This window comes from Manis javanica, chromosome X (assembly GCF_040802235.1).
Source record: "Manis javanica isolate MJ-LG chromosome X, MJ_LKY, whole genome shotgun sequence".
NCBI classification, from domain to species: Eukaryota; Metazoa; Chordata; class Mammalia; order Pholidota; family Manidae; genus Manis; species Manis javanica.
Genome location: NC_133174.1, coordinates 128,507,829 through 128,528,695, shown reverse-complemented (window position 1 = coordinate 128,528,695; position 20,867 = coordinate 128,507,829). Strand labels below are relative to the sequence as shown.

The following is a 20,867-nucleotide window of genomic DNA, read 5'->3' as shown; positions in this document are numbered from 1 at the left end:
CTTGCTAAATACCTACTACAAGCAGGGACTTCTTTTGAACTAAAACTCCTTCTCATTCCATTAAGCATAAAGTAACAAATGTCTTTGTTTTGTTAGGATAGTCCTGGTTTATTCTTGTTGTTCCAGTAAAATGATTAATAGCACCATTTCACTCTCAAAAGTGTCTTGATTTGAACAATAAATTATATGGTCAGTCTAACTAAGCCACATGGGCTCTTAAATATGCTTTCTCAGAAGTGTAAGCAGAGTACTGTGAGAATTCAGAATAAGGAGCAATTAGATCTCCTTGGGGCTGGATGATGGAAGGTTATGGAAGGGATGGAATTTAAGGAGGACTAAATAGAAGTTTTGACAGCAGAGGCGGTGATTATTGATATGTTTTTCCTTTGTTATGAGTATCTTTGTACTTGAATGTCCAAAGCCAGGATCAGTGAGTTTTGATATAAAACATAGGGATGTACATCTAAGCACAGAAAACCAAGTGAGTAAAAACTAAGACATAAAATTTATCGATCCTTTGTTTTGAACGAGGCGCTATGCTAAACAAGTCATGTGCATCATCTCATTGAATCCTTGAAAACTATGAGATAGTGCCTACAAACTATCATCCCCTTTCTACAGGAGAGGAAATCAAGGCTAAGAGGGGTTAAATGACTTGTTCAGGGTCTAACAACTAGGAAGTGATAGACTCAAGAGTCATATAGAGGTCATTCTGAGTCCAGAGATCACATTTTATAAATAGGGATATAATTGACATACCACATTGTGTAAGTTTAAGGTGTACAGCACATTGATTTGATGCATTTATATTTTGCAATATGATTACCATTGTAACATTAGTTGACACCTCTGTCATGTAACATAATTACCATTTATTTTTTGGGGTGAGTACATTTAAGATCTAGTCTCATAGTAACTTTGAAGTATATAGTACAATGTTGTTGACTGTCATCACCATGCTATGCCTTAGAGCTCCAGAATTTATACATCTCCTACCTGCAAGTTTGTACCCTTCGAACAACATTTCCTCAATTCCCCCACTCCCACGGCCCCTGGTAATCACTGCTCTACTCTGTTTCTATGAATTTGGCTTTTTTAGACTCCACATATAAGTGCTATCATACAGAACTCCTGAATTTATTGCAGAACTATTCATAGTGGCGAAAATATGAAAATAACCTAAATGTCCATCAACAGATTAATGGCTAAAAAATATGTGGTATATTTGTGTGTGTGTGTGTGTCTATATATAATGATTATTCAGCCATGAGAAAGAAGGAAATGCTGTTATTTTTGACAACATGGATAGACCTTGATGGCATTATGCTATAAGGTAAGTCAGAGGGAGCTCACATTTTAAAATTCTTTACTGTCCTGCTTCCAGAAATTTCCATAATCTGAAATAGAAATTCCACATTGCTCATGTATAATTCAGTCTCAGTTGATAATAACAACTATGCTAGGGACCACCATGTATTAAGATCCATGATATGCCAGGCACTTTATAAAATTTATTTTGAATCCTCATAACAACCCTCCCAAGTAGGTACTTCTCATTTTATAGATAAGGAATTCAGGGTTCATAGAGATTAGTCACCAACTCTTAAGTATAAACTTCCTGTACTTCAAGATCGGGTAAAAATGGTAAGCATGAGAATGCCTTTGGACAGCATGAAGACTGTACACTAATGGATTTCATTAGACTTCCTGAGCTGGTAAGAAATGCAAAGCCTCCTGTTCTTTTTAAACAGTGGGCCTTGGAGAAATAACAAAGTAGAATGCTATCTCTTTGTTTTCTCAGAGTCAGGAGCCATGTAACCATGGGCAAATTCATCCTCTCTAGGAGTTCGTTCCTCATCTGTACAGCAGAGATAACTCCTACCTCACAAGATTAAATGAGAAAGTGCATGCAGATTATCTAGCCCAGCATCTATCTGTTCATTACCTTTCCCTTCCCTATAATTACAGATCTTGCCTTTCTGTGGATAGCTGGCAGGTTTCTGTTTCACCTTTGCAGCAGTCATGGCTGAAATTCAGCTTGAGAATTTTTCATGTTAGGAATTTATAATTTTCTACATTAGAATTTGAATAAATTGGGGAGATTAAGCTGGAACAATTTTTACAAATCTAATGGTGTACAAATAATACAACATACTATGTGTTATGGGGTTTAAAAAAATGAAGTATAGTTAATAGAGTTTTCAGGTGTACAACATAGTGATCTGACAATTATGTATATTATAAAATCCTCAACAGGATAAGTGTAGTTACCATCTGTCACCATACAAAGTTATTGCAATGTTATTGACCATATTCCCTATTCTGTGCTTTTCATCCCTGTGACTATTTTATTTTATAATTGAAAGTTTGTCCCTATTTAATCCCTTCACCTATTTTGCTTGTCTCCCACTCTCTCCCCTGTGGCAACCACCAGTTTTGTTCTCTGTATTTATGAGTCTGTTTCTGTTTTGTTAATTTTTTTAGATTCCACCTGTAAGTGAAATAATATGGGATTCTTCTTTCTTGTCTGACTTATTTTACTTATCATAACACCTCTAGATCCATCTATGTTGTCGCAAATGGCAAGATTTAATTTTTTAAATGGATGAGTAGTATATCCATTCATCTATCAATAGTCACTTATGTTGCTTCCATACCTTGGCTTTTGTAAATAATGCTGCAATGAACATAGGGGTGCATATATTTCTTTGAATTGGTATTTTCACTTCTTTTGGATAAATACACAGAAATGGAATTGCTGGATCATACGGTATTTCTATTTTTCATTATTTGAGGAATCTCCATACTATTTTCCCAAATGGTTGCACCATTTACATCTCCACCAACTAGGGTTGCCTTTCTTCCACATCCTTAATAACACCTGCTGTTTCTTGTCTCTTTGATACTCCCATTCTGACAGGTGTGAGGTGACAGCTCATCGTGGTTTTGATTTGCCATTCCCCGATCATTAGGGATGTTGACCATGTTTTCTTTCAATTACCTGTTGGTCATCTGTATATCTTTTTTTGGGAAAATGTCTATTCAGGTCCTCTGCCCATTTTTTAATTGGATTATTCATTTTATTGGTGTTGAACTGTGTGAATTCTTTGTGTATTTTTGATATTAATCCCTTACCAGAAATATCATTTGCAAGTGTATTCTCCCATTTGGTGGGTTGTCTTTTTTTGTTGTTGATGGTTTGTGCAGAGCCTTTTTAGCTTGATGTAGTCCTGTATGTTTATTTTTGTTTTTGTTTCCCTTACCAAGGGAGACATATCCAGAAAAAAATTGCCAATGCTGATGTTTAAGAGTTTACTGTCTATGTTTTCTTTTAGGGGTTTTATGGTTTCAGGTCTTATATTTAGGTATTTAATCCATTTTGATGTTATTTTTGTGTATGGTGCAATACAGTGGTTCAGTTTCCTTCTTTTGCATGTTGCCCAGTTTTCTCAACACCATTTATTGAAGAGCCTAGATCTTCCCCATTGTATATTCTTGCCTCCTTTGGCATAGATTAATTGACCATATAAATGTGGTTCTATTCTGGGCTCTCTATTCTGTTCCATTTATCTATGTGTCTGTTTCAGTGCCAGTTCCATACTGTTTTCATTGCTACAGCTTTGTAGTATAGTTTGAAAATAGGGAATGTGATATTTATAGCTTTGTTCTTCTTTCTCAAGGTTGCTTTGGCCATTTGGGGTCTTCTGTGGTAGTGTACAAATTTTAGGATTATTTGCTCTAGTTCTGTGAAAAATGCCATTAGTATTTTGATAAGGGTTGCATTGAATCTGTTGATTGTTTGGGGCAGTATAGCCATTTCCAGAATATTAATTATTCTAATCCATAGGCATGGAATATATTTCCATTTATATGTGTCATTTTCAATTTCTTTTATCAGTGTCTTAGAGCTTTCAGAGAACAGGTCTTTCACCTCCTTGATTAAGTTTATGGCTAGGTGTTTTATTCTTTTTAATGGAAGTGTAAAGAGGAATTTTTATTAATTTTGCTATATGCTAAGTTGTTATTAATATGCAGAATGCAACAGATTTCTGTATATTAATTTTTTATCCTGCAAATTCATTGAATTCATTTATTCTAAATAGTTTTTTGTGGAACCTTTAGGGTTTTCTATATATACAGTTTCATGTCATGTGAAGATAATGACAATTTTACTTCTTCCTTACCAATTTGGATGCCTTTATTTCTTTTTCTTGGCTGATTGTTGTAGAAGCTGGAGCAATTTTGTATGTGAGTTTTTCCCCTTTGAAAAATCCAAGCAGTCTGTTTTCTGACTGTTTACATGGAAATACTAACCTCCCAAGAAATGTACATGACAGAGGATTCTAAAATGTGATATTTTTGGGTTGCTGCATATTTTTAATAATACATGGACATTTAGAAAAAAAGGTTATACACTGAAGAATAAATTGCTCTTCCCCACTGCCTTCCATCTCCCAGTCACCCTTCTTAGCAGTAACCACTACAATTATATTGTGTGTCATTCAAGAGAGATTCTGTTCATATTCAAGCATATCTGTATATTTTTATCTCTCTGCTTTTCTTCCCCACAAATATGATCACATAATCTAGACATTGTTTTGAAGCTTGTTTTATTATTTAACAATATGTCTTGGCAGTCTTTCCCTTTCAGTGTGAATAGATTTCTCTCATTATTTGTAATGGCTGCATTGTATTCAAATATATGGACATCCTATAATTTGTGTGAACAGTCCCAATTTTGTTTATATTCTTCTGCTATTACAAAAAATTTCAAAGGCATTATCTTCATATACACACCATTGCTCACATGCACATAGAGTCATTAGAAAAATGGCTATTACTGGAATCATTGGATCAAAGTATATATATTTACAATGTTAATACATATTGCTAAATTATCCTTGAAAGAGGGTGTCCTGGTTTAATTACCACCAACAATTAATTATGATATTTCTTTACATTCTGGAACACAGGATAGTTTTTATCTTTTTCAGTCCTAGTTGAAACATGATCATTTGTTTCAGTTTAATTTTGTATCTCTTTTATAAGTGACTTGACCATTTTTCACATATTTAAAAGTCATTTGCATTTCTTTTCCTATATATATATTTCTTGCCCATTTTTCTTATGGATTAGTAAATATATTTTATTGTGTTTATAACTTCTTTATGTATTAATGTTTTAGGTTCTTTACCTTATGTGTTGGAAGAATTATCTGCCACTTATCTTTTTATGGCATTCATGGTATTTATATATTGAATACTTTAAATTCTAATATCTCTGTTAGTTATGGTTTTTGGTGTATGTGTCATATATACTAAACATTTCTGAGAATATACTAAATCATATTTCCTTGTTTTCTTTTATTTCCTTAGTGGAATCAGTTTCAAAGAAAACATTGAACATTTTTATCTATCTGGTATTTATATTTAGTACAAGTATAGTATAAGTATAAATAAGAAATGGTACAGGTACTCAACCTAATTTTTTTTTAAATGTCTATCCCCTTGGCCTAATACAATTTATTAAGTAATTCATTTCCCCCTATTTTAGGTGTCTCCTTTATAAAAAACCATATTTTTAAAATACATATTTTGTTCTACTTCTAGATTCTCTGTCTGTTGATTTGTCTATTCATTTATTGGTGTCAAACTGTGTTAATTACCTGAGTTTTATGCTATTTTAATAGGTGTTATTACTAGCACCTTGTCACTCCTCTTCTTGTTTAGAATTTTCCTTGGCTTTCATACAAGTCACATTTCCATTTGAACTTCTGAATAAGTGCAGTTTATTCAAAATAGAATCCTCTTTGTGTTTTGTCTGGATTGTTGAAATGCATAAATATTCTCAAGAGAATTGCTTCAGCAAGAATTATTTCTATTGCTACCTTAAATGGGTTGTTTTCTTTGATTTTATTTTCTAACTGGTTAATATATATAGGAAAGTCAACATTATTTTTAAAAAATAATTTCCTATGCAGCAATGAAAATTGTGATGGGGAAGCATATGTACTGAGTGTATATGATGAGTACTCTGGTTCCAGTTTTGAAATACAAACATACATAAAGATTTCCAGAAAATATATTGGCAGGCCATGAGCCAAAATGTCACCTTTGATTATTTCTGAATGCTGATCTTTTGTTATCTTCCTTGTGTTGTTCATTGTTTCCCATATTTGTTGCAGTAACCATGTGTTATTGTTATATCAAGTGGAGAGAAAAATATTTTTAAAAGGCAGTTGACAGCATAGTTGAGTGGTAAAACTTTGGGCTATAAATTAGGTGCTCATATAGGGAGCAAGGGAACAATATGATCAGCTGCATAATCAGGGTAGACTAACTGCTATAATACACTGCCCCAAAGACTCAGTGGTTGGAAACAAAAGTTTGTTTCTTTCTTACAGTCTGATGCCAGTCCACAGGGACTGGGACAGGGTGTGTGTGGGGGAGCTTTTTCATATAGTAGGTTTTAGGGGGCCAGCCCAGATGAGATACGCTCATTCCATTCACATTCCATTGGCCAGCACGCAGTCATATGGCCATATCTAGCTACAAGGGTGACTGGGAAATGTAATTTAGCTCTGTGCCCAGGAAGAAGAGAACATGGATAATGGTGAGCACTCACAGATTCCAGTGAATCCAGTTAGCACTTACAGGTGTACTAGTTATTTGCATCATTTTTCAGGTTAGTTGTTAGGGGGTGTTCTTTCCAGGAGGCATTCTCAAAGTTGTTCTGAGTACCCAGATTGTCCTTGAATAACTAAATATGCAGAGATATGTCCTACCTCCCCCAGGATTCCCATGTGCATTTCTTGGTATCTTACCTCTGTCCAGTTTTCTTGTGCATTGTCAACTCCAGTCCAAAGTTCAATCCTCAGACTCTGATTACCCCCCTATAGATTTGCTCTTGCTTGGTATCTTGATTTAACTCAGAATCTTTTGTCTATATTGGGTGCTGTTTTCTCTATGTACAATGCTTTGGTGAACTGTCTGAACTCAATCCATCTCCTGCTTCCTGACCTGACACTAGGTTGTGAGGTAGGCATCTCAAAAGGACTCTTTGTCATCTTACCTGGGGATGATTACTTCCTGAAGAAGGAGAATATAATTTTTCCTGTCCTGGTTTCTGGAGGGTGATTGATGAAGTACTTAGAGTTCAGTTCATGCAGTTACCTTCCCAGTGTCATTTGGTACCCCAAATTTATGTAAGGAAGCTGATGGAAGTATGCAGTATAGCCTGAAATGACTTATCTGGAAAGCATCATTGATAGACAACTGAAACCATCACCTTCTCACAAAGCATCAAAATGCATGATATGGTGAAAACATTCACTGTGTTCATAAAGGACAAACCCTCAATAAATATCCCAGGAACCCAGGGTCTGATTTTGCCAGTTCTGTATGTACAGTGAAAGAAACTGTTTGTTTCTTTCCCATGGGGGCTTCAGAATTTAACTCTTTTTCCACCCAGAACAAGTTTTCTGTGATGTTTTAAATGGGGCCTTTACTTAAGTAATTTATGTGCTTTGCTCAAGTTTTGCTTTCCAACAAGCTGCTAGGCAAAGAAAATGACTGGAGCCTATGACAATCCATGGGTCTTGAAGTCCAGGGCTATTATTAAAGTAACATTTCCCTTATAATAAAAGTAATGTATAGAGAAAAAAGATGGTGGAGTAGGAAGGCAGGATGGAAACCTCCCAAAAACACATAAAAGAAGAAAATACAGCAAATACAACTAAACCTGAAACTGAAGACTGCAGAAATGACCATCTACACCTGGGGAAGAAGAGAAAACCACACAGAAAAAGATAAAGTGACAGAGCCACAATCAAGAAGGACACGAGTCCTCCTGCAAACCAAGTCCACAGGTTAGAGAAAGAGGAACAAAGCAGGAAGGAGATAGGAGCCCAGGATCACTGCACACCTGGCCCTGGAGATCTCCTTCAGTAGCATGAGCCCACATTATATTGAGTTCTGGTGATTAGCACTGCTGGACACCAGGGACAACTCAAACACTCTGGGAAGCTGAGACTTCAGCCACTGTGGAGGACAGGCAGGCTCCACCAGTCCAGAGACCCAAAGAAGAGGCAGCAGTTTGAAAGACTTGACAGCAGTGGTAGTGGTGCCAGAGGGGTGAGGATTGGATGGAGCTCTCTCCTCAGATAAAACGGCATGTGGATGAAACCTCCCCAGCCCTCCCTTGGCCAAACAGGTCAGGAAATCTTGGGAGCCCCAGATGCTTCATCCACCTTGCTGGCAACACAGCCCCAAGCCACTTTCCTGCAAGCACTGCTGGTGAGCCAACCAAGTTGGCCCAGCAGCATCATCAGACTTTGCTGCCTGGCAGTCAGAGGGACACTCTCCCATATATCTTGGCTCTGTTTTAGTCCAACTGGGGAGGTGCCTGCAGGAGCCAGCACCAAGAGCTCCTTCCTCCCTGTAGGTGTCCAAGCCTACTGTGCATCTGGCCCAGGCAGAGCCACACATCAGCCCACACACCCCATTAACCCTGAAGCCCCACCATTCCTACAGGGCAGGCACAGGGTGGCCTTCCCACAATAATCCCAGGAGTGACTACTGCTCAGATCACAAAGGCACACCTGAAACAAACTGCCGGTGCAGTCTCAGACCAATACAGAAGACAGACGCCCTCACCCACTGCATGCCAATAGCTTGGGCTCCCATGAAGTAGAACCAGGCACTGGAGGGTAAAGCATCCTGAGCTTCTGGGCACCATAGGACACCTTCTTCATAATGCCATTACTCTGCAGGCCAGGAAGAATAGCAGAGCCATCTAATACAGAAGAAGAAACCCAGAAACCCAAATATAATAAGGAGGCAGAGGAATATGTTCCAAACCAAACTTCAGGACAAGATATCAGAAAGAGGGCTAAAGGAAATGGAGATCACTAATTTTCTTGATAAAGATTTTAAAAAAGAAAAGTCATAAACATGCTCACAGATTTATAGAAAAATATCCAAGTTCTCAGGGAGGACTTCAACAAAGAGAGAAAAAACCTGAAAAAGAGCCACTCAGAGCTGAAAAATACAGTATCTGAAATGAAACATACAATGGAGGGATTTAAGAGTGGATTACTGCAAATAGAGGAGACAGAGTGAAATTGAAATTAGAGAGCAAGAACACAATGAAGCTGAGGAAAAGAGAGAAAGAAGTATCTCTAGGAATGAAAGAATGATAAGAGAGCTGTGTGACCAATATGACTGAAACAATATTTGCATAATAGGGTACCAGAAGGAGAAGACAGAGAGGGAGACAAAGTCTCTCTGAGGAAATAATTGCTGAAAACGTCCCCAGTCTGGGGAAGGAAAGAGACACTCAGGTCATGGAAGTTCAGAGGTCCCCTAATAAAAGGATCCCCAGCAAGACAACACCAAGACATATAATAATTAAAATGGCAAAGATCAAGGATAAGGAAAGAGTACTGAAAGCAGCCAGAGAGAAAAAAGATTCCTTATAAAGGAAACCCATTTGGCTATCAGCAGACTTCTCAGCAGAAATTTTTCAGGCCAAAGATAGTGGCATGATATATTTAATATACTGAAGCAGAAGGACCTCTAACCAAGAATCTTTTACTTGGCAAGACTGTCAATTAAATTCGAAGCAAGGATTGAACAATTTCCAGATAAACAAAAGCCAAAGAAATTCACCACCACTAAGCAAGACATACAGGATATGTTAAAGGAACTGCTGTAGATGGAAATGTTCCTAAGGCTAAATAGCTTTCACCAGTGAAAATAAACCCACAGTAAAGGTAGTAGACCAACTAATTACCAAACAAGTATGAATTATAAGAAAACAAAAGAGGGAAAATGAAGTATACACAAAATCAGTCAAGGGATACACAAAAAGTGTAGATTATGACATCTAATACATAAAGTGTGGAGGAAGAAGAAGTAGAAGAAAAAGTAACCTTCACATTGTATTTGAAGTAATCACCAATTTAAGATTGACTGTTATATAGTAAGGAAGCTATTCTTGAACTTTTGATAACCACAAAACTAAAGCCTACAATAGATATACCAAAAAAAAATTTTTTTAAGAGAAACCCAATCACAACACTAAAGAAAACCATCAAATAAAAAGAGAAGAGAGGAAGAAAGGAACACAGATAAGCAACAAAAACAGCCAGGAAACAATTTAAAAAATGGCAATAAGTACATGTCTATCCACCTTAAATGTAAATGGACTGAATGCACCAATCCAAAGATATACAGTGGAAGAGTGGTTAAAGAAACAAGACCCATCTATATACTGCCTATAAGAAGCTCATTTCAGAACCAAAGACATACACACACTAAAATAGAAGGGATGGAAAAAGATATTTCATGCAAAATGCAAAAAATAAGGAGAAAAAAAGCAGGAGTAACAACACCTACATCGGAAAAAAATAGATTTCAAAACAAAGAAAGTAACAAGAGAAAGAATGACTTTACATAATCATAAAGGGGTCAATCCAAGAAGAGGATATAACCATTGTAAATATCTGCACCCAATATAGGAGCAATAAGAGCACCTAAATATGTAGAAGAAATACTAACAGAATTAAAGGAGGAAATAGATTGCAACACATTCATTTTAGGAAACTTTAACATACCACTCACCTCAATAGACAGATCAACCAGACAGAAAAAAAATAAGGAAACAGAGGCACTGAGCAATACACTAGATCAGATGGACTTAACAGACATGTACAGAACATTCCACCCAAAAGTAGCAGGATACATATTCTTCTCAAATGTACATGGAATGTTCTCCAGAATAGACCACATAATAGGCCACAAGAACAGCTTTGGTACACTCAAAGAGATAGAAATTCTATCAAGCAGCTTCTCAGACTACAATGGTATAAAACTAGAAATAAATTACACAAAGAAAAGAAGCCTACAAAAACATAGAGGCTAAACAACATGCTTCTAAATAATCAATGGATCAATGAACAAATTAAAACAGAAATCAAGCAATACATGAAGATAAGTGAAAACAAAAACAGCAGCCCCAGAACCTGTGGGAAGCAGAAAAGACAGTTTTAAGAGGGAAGTACATAGTGACACAGTCCTACCTCAAGAAACAAGAACAATCCCAAGTAACAGTCTAAACTCACAATTAAAGAAACTAGAAAAAGAAGAACAAATGAAACCCAAAGTGAGTAGAAGGAGAAACATAATAAAGATCAGAACAGAAATAAATAAAATAGAGAAGAATAAAACAAAATAAAGAATCAATGAAACCAGGAGCTGGTTCTTTGAGATAATAAACAAAATAGATAAACCCCTATCCAGGCTTAACAAGAAAAAAATAGTACACTCATAAACAAAATCAGAAATGAAGAAGGAACTGGAGATGGGAAAAAGAATGCGGTGTGAGAAGTGAGGCAGAAACCTCCTCCCAAAACCACATGTAACACAAAAATACAGCAAGTACAACTAAGCCTGAGAGAGTGACCCATAGACTGCAGAACAGACAGCCTGCATCTGGGGAAAAAAGAAGACCTCACAGAAAAGGGTAATGTAGCAAAGCCATTGTCCAGCAGTACGCAAGCCCTCCTCCCACTTCAGCTCACAGGCTGGAGGAAGAGAAATGGAGGAAGAGAAATAGAAGCCCAGGACATCTGAACACCCAGTCCTGGAGATCTGCTCTGGTAGCACTAACCCCCATTATATGGTGCTCTGAAGATTAGTGGGGTTGGAAAGTAATGACAGGCAGAATACTCAGACAGACTGAGATTCCAGCTGCTTGTGGAGAACAGGTAAACACAACTGTCCCCCTTGGAACAAAAGAAAAGCACTTTGAAAGACTTCTGAACAGAGAGAGGAGTGAGTGCTGTGGGGGCAAAGATCACACAGAACTTGCTACTCAGAAGGGACAGGTGGGCAAAGTTGTCCTGCCACACTCAGCCCAGCAGGTTGGGAATGCCCAGGAGCTTCAGACACTTCATCCCCCTGGCTGGCAATGAAGCCCTGAGGTCCCTCACTGTGATATGCAACCTGCTGCTCTTTCCTCCCAGCAGGCACCAGTCCTGCTCATCTGCTGCCCCTGCCATCATGCCAGGCCAGCCACAGAGTGGCCCTGCCTATGGCAGCTACAGGGGCATAGCACAGAGGCTCTTCCTGTGTTCTCAGCCCAAAGGACCTAGCAGTGGAGGCAGGCACTACAGCCAGGAACAAGAAAGAGCTCTTTCTACCCAGAAAGCACTGGTTCTGCTCAACTGTGACCCCCACCATAGCTAAGGTGCTTGGCAGCTCCAGAGAGTAGAACTGCCAGAGAGCAGAGCTTCGGGGCAATAGAGGGCACCACATACACAGAGCTATTATCCCATAAGAAACACACACAAAAATTAAGAAACAGAGGAATTTTGTCCAAACAAAAATTCAAGAAAAAACTCCAGAAAGTGGCTTAGTGAAATGGAAATCACTAATCTTCCTCATAAAGATGTAAAAATAAAAATCATACACATGCTAATGGAACTACAAAACAATATTCTAGATCTCAGGGAGGACTTCAAGAAAGAGAGAAACTTTGAAAAAATAAATGAACTGAAATGAAACATACAATGGAGGGATTTAAAAGTAGATTATATGAGGTAGAAGAGATGGTAAATGACACAGAAATTAGAGAACAGGAGTACAAAGAAGCTAAGGCACAGAGAGAAAAAAAGGATCCCTAGGAATGATAATAAGAGAACTGTGCAACCAAGGGAAATGGAACAATATTCGCATTATAGGGATATGAAAAGAAGAAGGAGAAAAAGGGATAGAAAGTCTCTTTGAAGAAATAATTTCTGGGAATTTCCCCAATCTGTCATGGTCAGGTCATGGAGCCTCTCAGGTCATGGAAGTGCAGAGATCTCCCAACACAAGGAACCCTAGGAAGACAACACCAAGACATATAATAATTAAAATGGCAAAGATCAAAGACAAGGGGAGATTACTGAAAGCAGCCAGAGAGAGAGAAAAGATCACATATAAAGGAAAGCCCCTCAGGCTATAAGCAGACTTCTCAGCAGAAACCTTACAGGCCAGAAGGGAGTGGCGTGATATATTTAATGCAATGAAACAGAAGGGCCTCCAAGCAAGAATACTCTATCTGGTAAGATTATCACTTAACTTCGAACCAGGGATTAAACAATTTTCAGATAAACAAAAGTTGAGGTTATTTACCTCCCACAAACCATCACTACAGTGTATTTTAAGGGACTGCTATAGATGGAGGTACTCCTAAGGCTAAATAGCTATCACCAGGAAAAATAAAACCACAGTAAAGGAAGCAGACCAATTAATTACTAAGCAGATGAAAAATTAAATTAACTACCCACAAAGTTAGTCAAGGGATACACAAAGAATGTAGAATACAACACCTCATATATAAAGAGTGGAGGAGGAAGAAGAAGAAGGGAGAAAAAAAAGAACCTTTAGGTTATATTTGAAATAAGATAGTAAGTGATTTAAGTTAGACTGTTAGATAGTAAGAAAGCTTCTTTGAACCTTTGGTAATGACAAATCTAAAGCCTGCAATGGCAATAAGTACATATCTATCAATAATCACCCTAAATGTAAATGGTCTGAATGCACCAATCAAAAGACAGAGAGTTACAGAATGGATAAAAAAATAAGACCCATCTATATGCTGCCTACAAGAGATTCACTTCAAACACAATGACATACACATACAAAAAGTGTGGGGATGGAAAAAGATATTTCATGAAAAAATAGGGAGAAAAAAGCAGGAGTAACAATACTTATATAGGAGAAAATAGACTTCAAAACAAAGTAGCAAGAGACAAAGGAGGACATTACATAATGATAAAGGGGTTAGTCCCACAACAGGATATATCCATTATAAATATCTATGCACCCATAGGCACATATAGGGACACCTAAATATGTGAAACAAATACTAACAATTAAAGGGGGAAATAGAATGCAATGCACTCATTTTAGGAGACATCAACACACCACTCACTCCAAAAGACGTATCGACCAGACAGAATATAAATAAGGAGATAGAGGCACTGAACAATACATTAGTATGGATGGACCTAACAGACATCTACAGGACACTCCACCCAAAAGCAACAGGATACACACTCTTCTCAAGTGTACATGGAACGTTTTCCAGAATAGATCACATACTAGGCCACAGAAAGAGCCTCAGTAAATTCAAAAAGATTGAAATTGTGCTGACCAGCTTCTCAGAGCATAGAAGTATGAAACTAGAAATAAATCATGCAAAGAAAACAAAAAGCCCACAAACACATGGAGGCTTAACAACATGCTCCTAAATAAACAATGGATCAATGACCCCCCAAAAAAACAGAGATTAAGCAATATATGGAGACAAATGAAAACAACTCAAAATTCTAGAACCTGTGGGACAGTGAAGACAGTTCTAAGAGGAAAGTATGTTGCAATACAGGTTTATCTCAAGAAAGAAGAACAATCCCAAATGAATGGTCTAAACTCACAAATAATGCAACTAAGAAAAGAAGAACAAATGAGGCCCAAAATCAGTAGAAGGAAGAACATAGTAAAGATCAGAGCAGAAATAAACAAAATTGGAAAGGGTAAAACAATAGAATCAATGAAACCAGGAGCTGGTTCTTTGAGAAAATAAACAAAAAAGATAAACCCCTAGCCAGACTTATCAAGAAAAAAAGAGAGTCTACCCACATAAACAGAATCAGAAATGAGAAAGGAAAAATCACTATGGACACCACAGAAATACAAAGAATTATTAGTGCATACTATGAAAAATGATATCCTAACAAATTGATAGCCTAGAAGAAATGGACAACTTTCTAGAAAAACACAACCTTCCAAGACTGACCCAAGAAAAAACAAAATCTGGACAGGTCAATTACCAGCAATGAAATTGAATTAGTAATCAAAAACCTACCCAAGAACAAAACAGCTGAACTAGATGGCTTCACTGCTGAATCTTATCAAACATTTAGAGAAGGCCTAATACCCATCCTCCTTAAAGTTTTCCAAAAGTAGAAGAGGAGGGAATATTTCCAAATTCATTCTATGAGTCCAGCATCACTAAAACCAAAACCAGGCAAAGACAGCACAAAAAAAGAAAATTACAGACCAATATCCCTGATGAATATAGATGAAAAATACTTAACAATATATTAGCAAACCAAATTCAAAAATTCATCAAAAAGATTATCCATTATGATCAAGTGAGATTTATCCCAGGGATGCAAGGATGGTACACTATTTGAAAATCCATCATCATATACCACATCAACAAAAAGGTGGACAAAAATCACATAATCATCTCAATAGATGCTGAAAAAGCATTTCACAAAATTCGACATCCATTCATGATAAAAATGCTCAACAAAATGGGTCTAGAGGGCAAGTACCTCAACATAATAAAGGCCATATATGACAAACCCACAGCCAACATTATACTTAACAGGAAAAAGCTGAAAGCTTTTCCTCTAAGATCGGGAATGAGACAAGGATGCCCACTCTCTCCACTTTTATTCAACATAGTACTGGAGGTCCTAGTCACAGAAATCAGACAATAAAAAGAAATAAAAGGCATCCAGATCGGTAAGGAAGAAGTTAAACTGTCCCTGTTTGCAGATGACATGATGTTGTACATAAAAACCCTAAAGAATCCACCCCAAAAGTACTAGAACTAATAACTGAATTCAACAAAGTTGCAGGATACAAAATCAATACACAGAAATCTGTTGCATTCCTATATATTAATGATGAACTAGCAGAATGAGAAATCAGGAAAACAACTCCATTTACAATTGCATCAAAAAGAATACAATACCTAGGAACAAACCTCACCAAGGAGGTGAAAGACCTATACCCTGAAAACTGTAAGACACTCCTGAGAGAAATTAAAGAAGACACCCATAAATGGAAATACATCCCATACTCATGGTTAGGAAGAATTAACACTGTCAAAGTGATCACCCTGCTTTTTAGCAATCTATAGTTTCAGTGCAATCCCTATCAAAACACCAACAGCATTCTTCAGTGAACCAGAACAAATAGTACTAAAATTTATATGGAACCACAAAAGACCCCAGATAGCCAAAGAAATGCTGAGAAGGAAGAACAAAGCTGAGTGTATTATGTTCCCTAACTTCAAGGTCTACTACAAAGCTACAATAATCAAAACAATTAGTTACTGGCACAAGAATAGATGCATAGATGAATGGACCAGACTAGAGAGCCCAGATATAAGCCCACACATATATGGCCAATTCATACACAATAAAGGAGCCGTGGATATACAATGGGGAAATGACAGCCTCTTCAAAAACTGGTGTTGGCAAAACTGGATTATTGTCCAACTCTATATACAGAAGTGAACTTGAAATGGTCAAAGACCTAAACATAAGTCATGAAACCATAAAACTCATAGAAGAAAACATAGGCATAAATATCTTGAATAAAAACATGAGCAACTTTTTCCTGAACACATCTCCTCAGGCAAGGGAAACAAAAGCAAAAATGAACAAATGGGACTACATAAAAATAAAAGCTTCTGTACAGCCAAGGACATCATCAGCCAAACAAAAAGTCATCCTACAGTATGAGAGAATGTATTTATTAATGACTTATCCAATAAGAGGTTAACATGCAAAATATATAAAGAACTCATATGCTGTACTCCCCCAAAAAAAATAACCCAACTAAAAAATGGGCAGAGGATCTGAACAGGCACTTCTCCAAAGAAGAAATTCAGATGGCCAACAGGCACATGAAAAGATGCTCCACATTGCTAATCATCAGGGAAATGCAAAATAAAACCACAATGAGGTATCACCTAACACCAGTTAGGAGAGCCAACATCCGAAATACAAGAACCAACAAATGCTGGCAAAGATGCAGAGAATGGGGAAACCTCCTACACTGTTGTTGGGAGTGTAAATTAGTTCAACCATTGTGGAAAGCAATAAGGAGTTTCCTCAAAACACTAAAAATAGAAATACCATTTGACCCAGTAATTCTGCTCCTAGGAATTTAGCCACGGAAAACAAGATCCCTGATTTAAAAAGACATATACACCCCTATATTTATTGCAACACTATTTACAATAGCCAAGATATGGAAGAAACCTAACTGTCCATCAATAGATGAATGGATAAAGAAGAAGTGGTTCATATACATAATGGAATATTATTCAGTCATAAAAAGAAAAGAAATCCTGCCATTTGCAACAACATGGTTGGCTCTAGAGGGTATTATGCTCCATGAAATAAGCCAGGCAGAGAAAGAGAAATACCATATGATTTCACTTATTTGTAGAATGTAAAAGCAAAGCTAAACAGAAGGAACAAAAGAGCAGTAGAATCATAGACACTGAGAAGTGATTGTGGTTACCAACGGGGAGGGGTTGTGGCAGGTAGGGGAGAGTGTGATGAAGATAATGGGGCACAACAATTTGCAATCACAATATAAGTTGGTTATGGGGACGGTATTACAGCATGGATAATACAGTCAGTGATTTTGTAACATCTTTCTACATTTATTGATAGTAATTGCACTAGAGAGGGTGAGGGTTTAATAATATGTGTAACTGAACCACTGTATTGTACATTTTAATCCAAAATAAAATTGTATATCAGTAATACTTTAATAAAAATAAATAACCATAATGCATGACAATGACTTATGCTTTTGATTACATACTAAGAGCTCAGTGGTAGGCTCAGTGTTTTGCATCTATTGATTAATCTTTGCAACAATATTCTTAGGTAAATATTATGATTTCCATTTAACTTAGAAGGAAATTGAGGTCCAAAGATCCAGTATCTTGTTTAGGTTCACACAGCCAGTAAACAGTGATGCTAGAATTAGAATCTGGGTCCTCTGACAATGGAGCCCACACGCTTTCCTGCCATCAAATATTTCCTCTATTTGTAACAACTATGGCAAATTTGAAGAAGATAAAATATAGTGAAGAAAACAGCAAGAGCAAAACATATCCACAATAACTTTATCTAGAGATATTTATTAGATATCTATTATATTTGGTGCATTTTCTCTAAGTCTTTATCCCTGATGGATAAATTAATATATTTCTTTTAATGGAGTTTTCTTCATGGTATCTGTATCCTCATTTTAATATTTAACCTCTTATTGTGAGCATATTTTCAAGTCATTAAATTTTGTTGAAAGCATTTTCATGTTTGCATGCCATTCAACTCTACCATAATCCATTTAAGCAGTTCCTTATTACTGGACATTTTTCTTCTTTCAGTTTTTGATATTACAAAAACAATTATAAATAATTCTACCATAAATCTATTTGACTATATTTTGACTGATTATTTCCTTTTATAAATTCCTAGTAGAGTGATGTCAGTTGGAGCCCTGTGGGGGCAGTGGGAGTGATGAGGGGAGTGAGACGGTGGTAGCTGTTGTGAGAAGATGGAGTTTCCTGGAGGAAATGACAATTACCTGACAATCCCAGGGCCCTCACACCCCTTCCTGTCAGGGGCCGAGGACTTGGACCATTCTATAGGAACTCAGTATAGCGCCAACCCACCTGTTACAATTGATGTACCAATGACAGACATGACATCTGGCTTGATGGGGCATAGCCAGTTGACCACCATTGATCAGTCAGAACTGAGTTCTCAACTTGGTTTGAGCTTAGGGGGTGGTACCATCCTGCCACCTGCCCAGTCACCAGAGGATCGTCTTTCAACCACCCCTTCACCTACTAGTTCACTTCATGAGGATGGTGTTGAGGATTTCCGGAGGCAACTTCCCAGCCAGAAGACAGTTGTGGTGGAAACAGGAAAAAAAGCAGAAGGCCCCAAAGAAGAGAAAAAAGAAAGATCCTAATGAGCCTCAGAAACCAGTTTCGGCATATGCTTTATTCTTTCGTGATACACAGGCAGCCATCAAGGGACAGAATCCCAATGCCACTTTTGGGGAGGTTTCAAAAATTGTGGCCTCCATGTGGGACAGTCTTAGAGAGGAGCAAAAACAGGTATATAAGAGGAAAACTGAAGCTGCCAAGAAAGAGTATCTGAAGGCTCTGGCTGCTTATAAAGACAATCAAGAGTGTCAGGCCACTGTGGAAACAGTGGAACTGGATCCAGTGCCATCACAGACTCCTTCTCCACCTCCTGTGTCTACTGTTGACCCAGCATCACCAGCACCAGCCTTAACAGAGCCCCCTTCCCTGTCCTCTTCCATTGTTGTTAATTCCACTCTTTCATCCTATGTAGCAAACCAGGCATCTTCTGGGGCTGGGGGTCAGCCCAATATCACCAAGTTGATTGTTATCAAACAGATGTTGCCCTCATCTATTACCATGTCTCAAGGAGGAATGGTTACCATTATCCCAGCCACAGTGGTGACCTCCCGGGGGCTCCAAATAGACCAAACCAGTACAGCTACTATCCAGCCCAGTCAGCAAGCCCAAATTGTCACCCGGTCAGTGTTGCAGGCAGCAGCAGCCGCTGCTGCTTCTATGCAACTGCCTCCCCCACGACTACAGCCCTCTCCATTGCAACAGATGCCTCAGCCCCCAACTCAGCAGCAAGTGACCATTCTGCAGCAGCCTCCCCCACTCCAGGCCATGCAACAGCCTCCATCTCAGAAAGTTCGAATCAATTTACAGCAACAGCCCCTTCCTCTGCAAATCAAGTTTTGGCCTCCACCCACTCTGAAAGTACAGACTACCTTAGTCCCACCAGCTGTGGAAAGTAGTCCTGAGAAGCCTGTGAACAGCATCCCTGAAACCCACACAGTTGAGGAAACCTCTACTGAGACAATCTGTGAGATGATTACAGATGTAGTTCCTGAGGTTGAGTCTCCTTCTCAACTGAATGTTGAATTGGTGAGTGGGTCTCTTGTGACGCTCTCACCCCAGCCTCGATGTGTGAAGTCTGGTTGTGAGAACCCTCCTGTTGTGAATAAGGACTGGGACAATGAATACTGCAGCAATGAGTGTGTGGTGAAGCACTGCAGGGATGTCTTCCTGGCCTGGGTAGCCTCTAGAAATTCAAACACAGTGGTGTTTGTAAAATAATCCTTCCTGTTCTCCAAGCCAGTGAAGACTTATCTGCTGGGAATCCAAAAGCCTATTTTTAAAACACAAAGTTGGGTTTCTGGTAGTGCCTGATCTCAATCCATACTGGTCCTCCATGCTTCTCCATTTTCCTCTCTCTCCAACAGGAGCCAGGCTGTGCAGCAGGGCTATTGAGTTTACTGTACTCTAGAATTGCCTTTTACTTTCAAGTACAAGCAATGAAAGCAGTGATAATAGCAGAGGAAACGATGAAGGGAATATGGACAAACAGAAGGGTGGTGGTGGAGTAGGGGGATTGTTTTAAGGAAATGTGTTGGTGTAATTGTCATAGGATTTGCCTAAAAAATTATTAAAATAATGGGAGAGTACTCTGCTTTGAGCCTAGGAGAAAACACCACTGTGTGATCCATTTTAAAGGGGAGAAAAGCCTGCGTTAAAGGTTACCTCTCAATCAGAAAACTATTACTGTCACGTCTAGCTGTATATTACGTTGAGAACAAAGGTTTTCAACACAGCAGGCACAGCGGGCTGGAGGGAAAACAACCCTGCCGAGAAGTTTCTTATTTCTCTTTACGTCAACATGTCCCTCTTCATCTCAGTAATCAAAGTTTATGTATAAAAGGCAAACTCTATATCCTTAAATTAATATAAAAGGTTTCACCAAAGTTAAAGCTGTGTTCACTTGTATTTGATAAAATATCTTCTAACAGGCTTACATGATATAAAGGCTAATTTCCTGCACACTTTGGGCACTTACCTAATCTAAGATGTGCATATTTCATTTTTCTTGGAAATAACCTAAAAAGCAATACAGTAGTAGCAAAATC

The 20,867-nt window shown here is 37.9% G+C and overlaps 1 pseudogene; it reads left to right on the top strand.

Annotated features, from left to right (window-relative positions):
• Positions 1 to 18,425: 18,425 nt before the first annotated feature.
• On the top strand, positions 18,426 to 20,258 carry LOC118972148 (TOX high mobility group box family member 4 pseudogene; annotated as a pseudogene).
• The last annotated feature ends 609 nt before the right edge of the window (positions 20,259 to 20,867 follow it).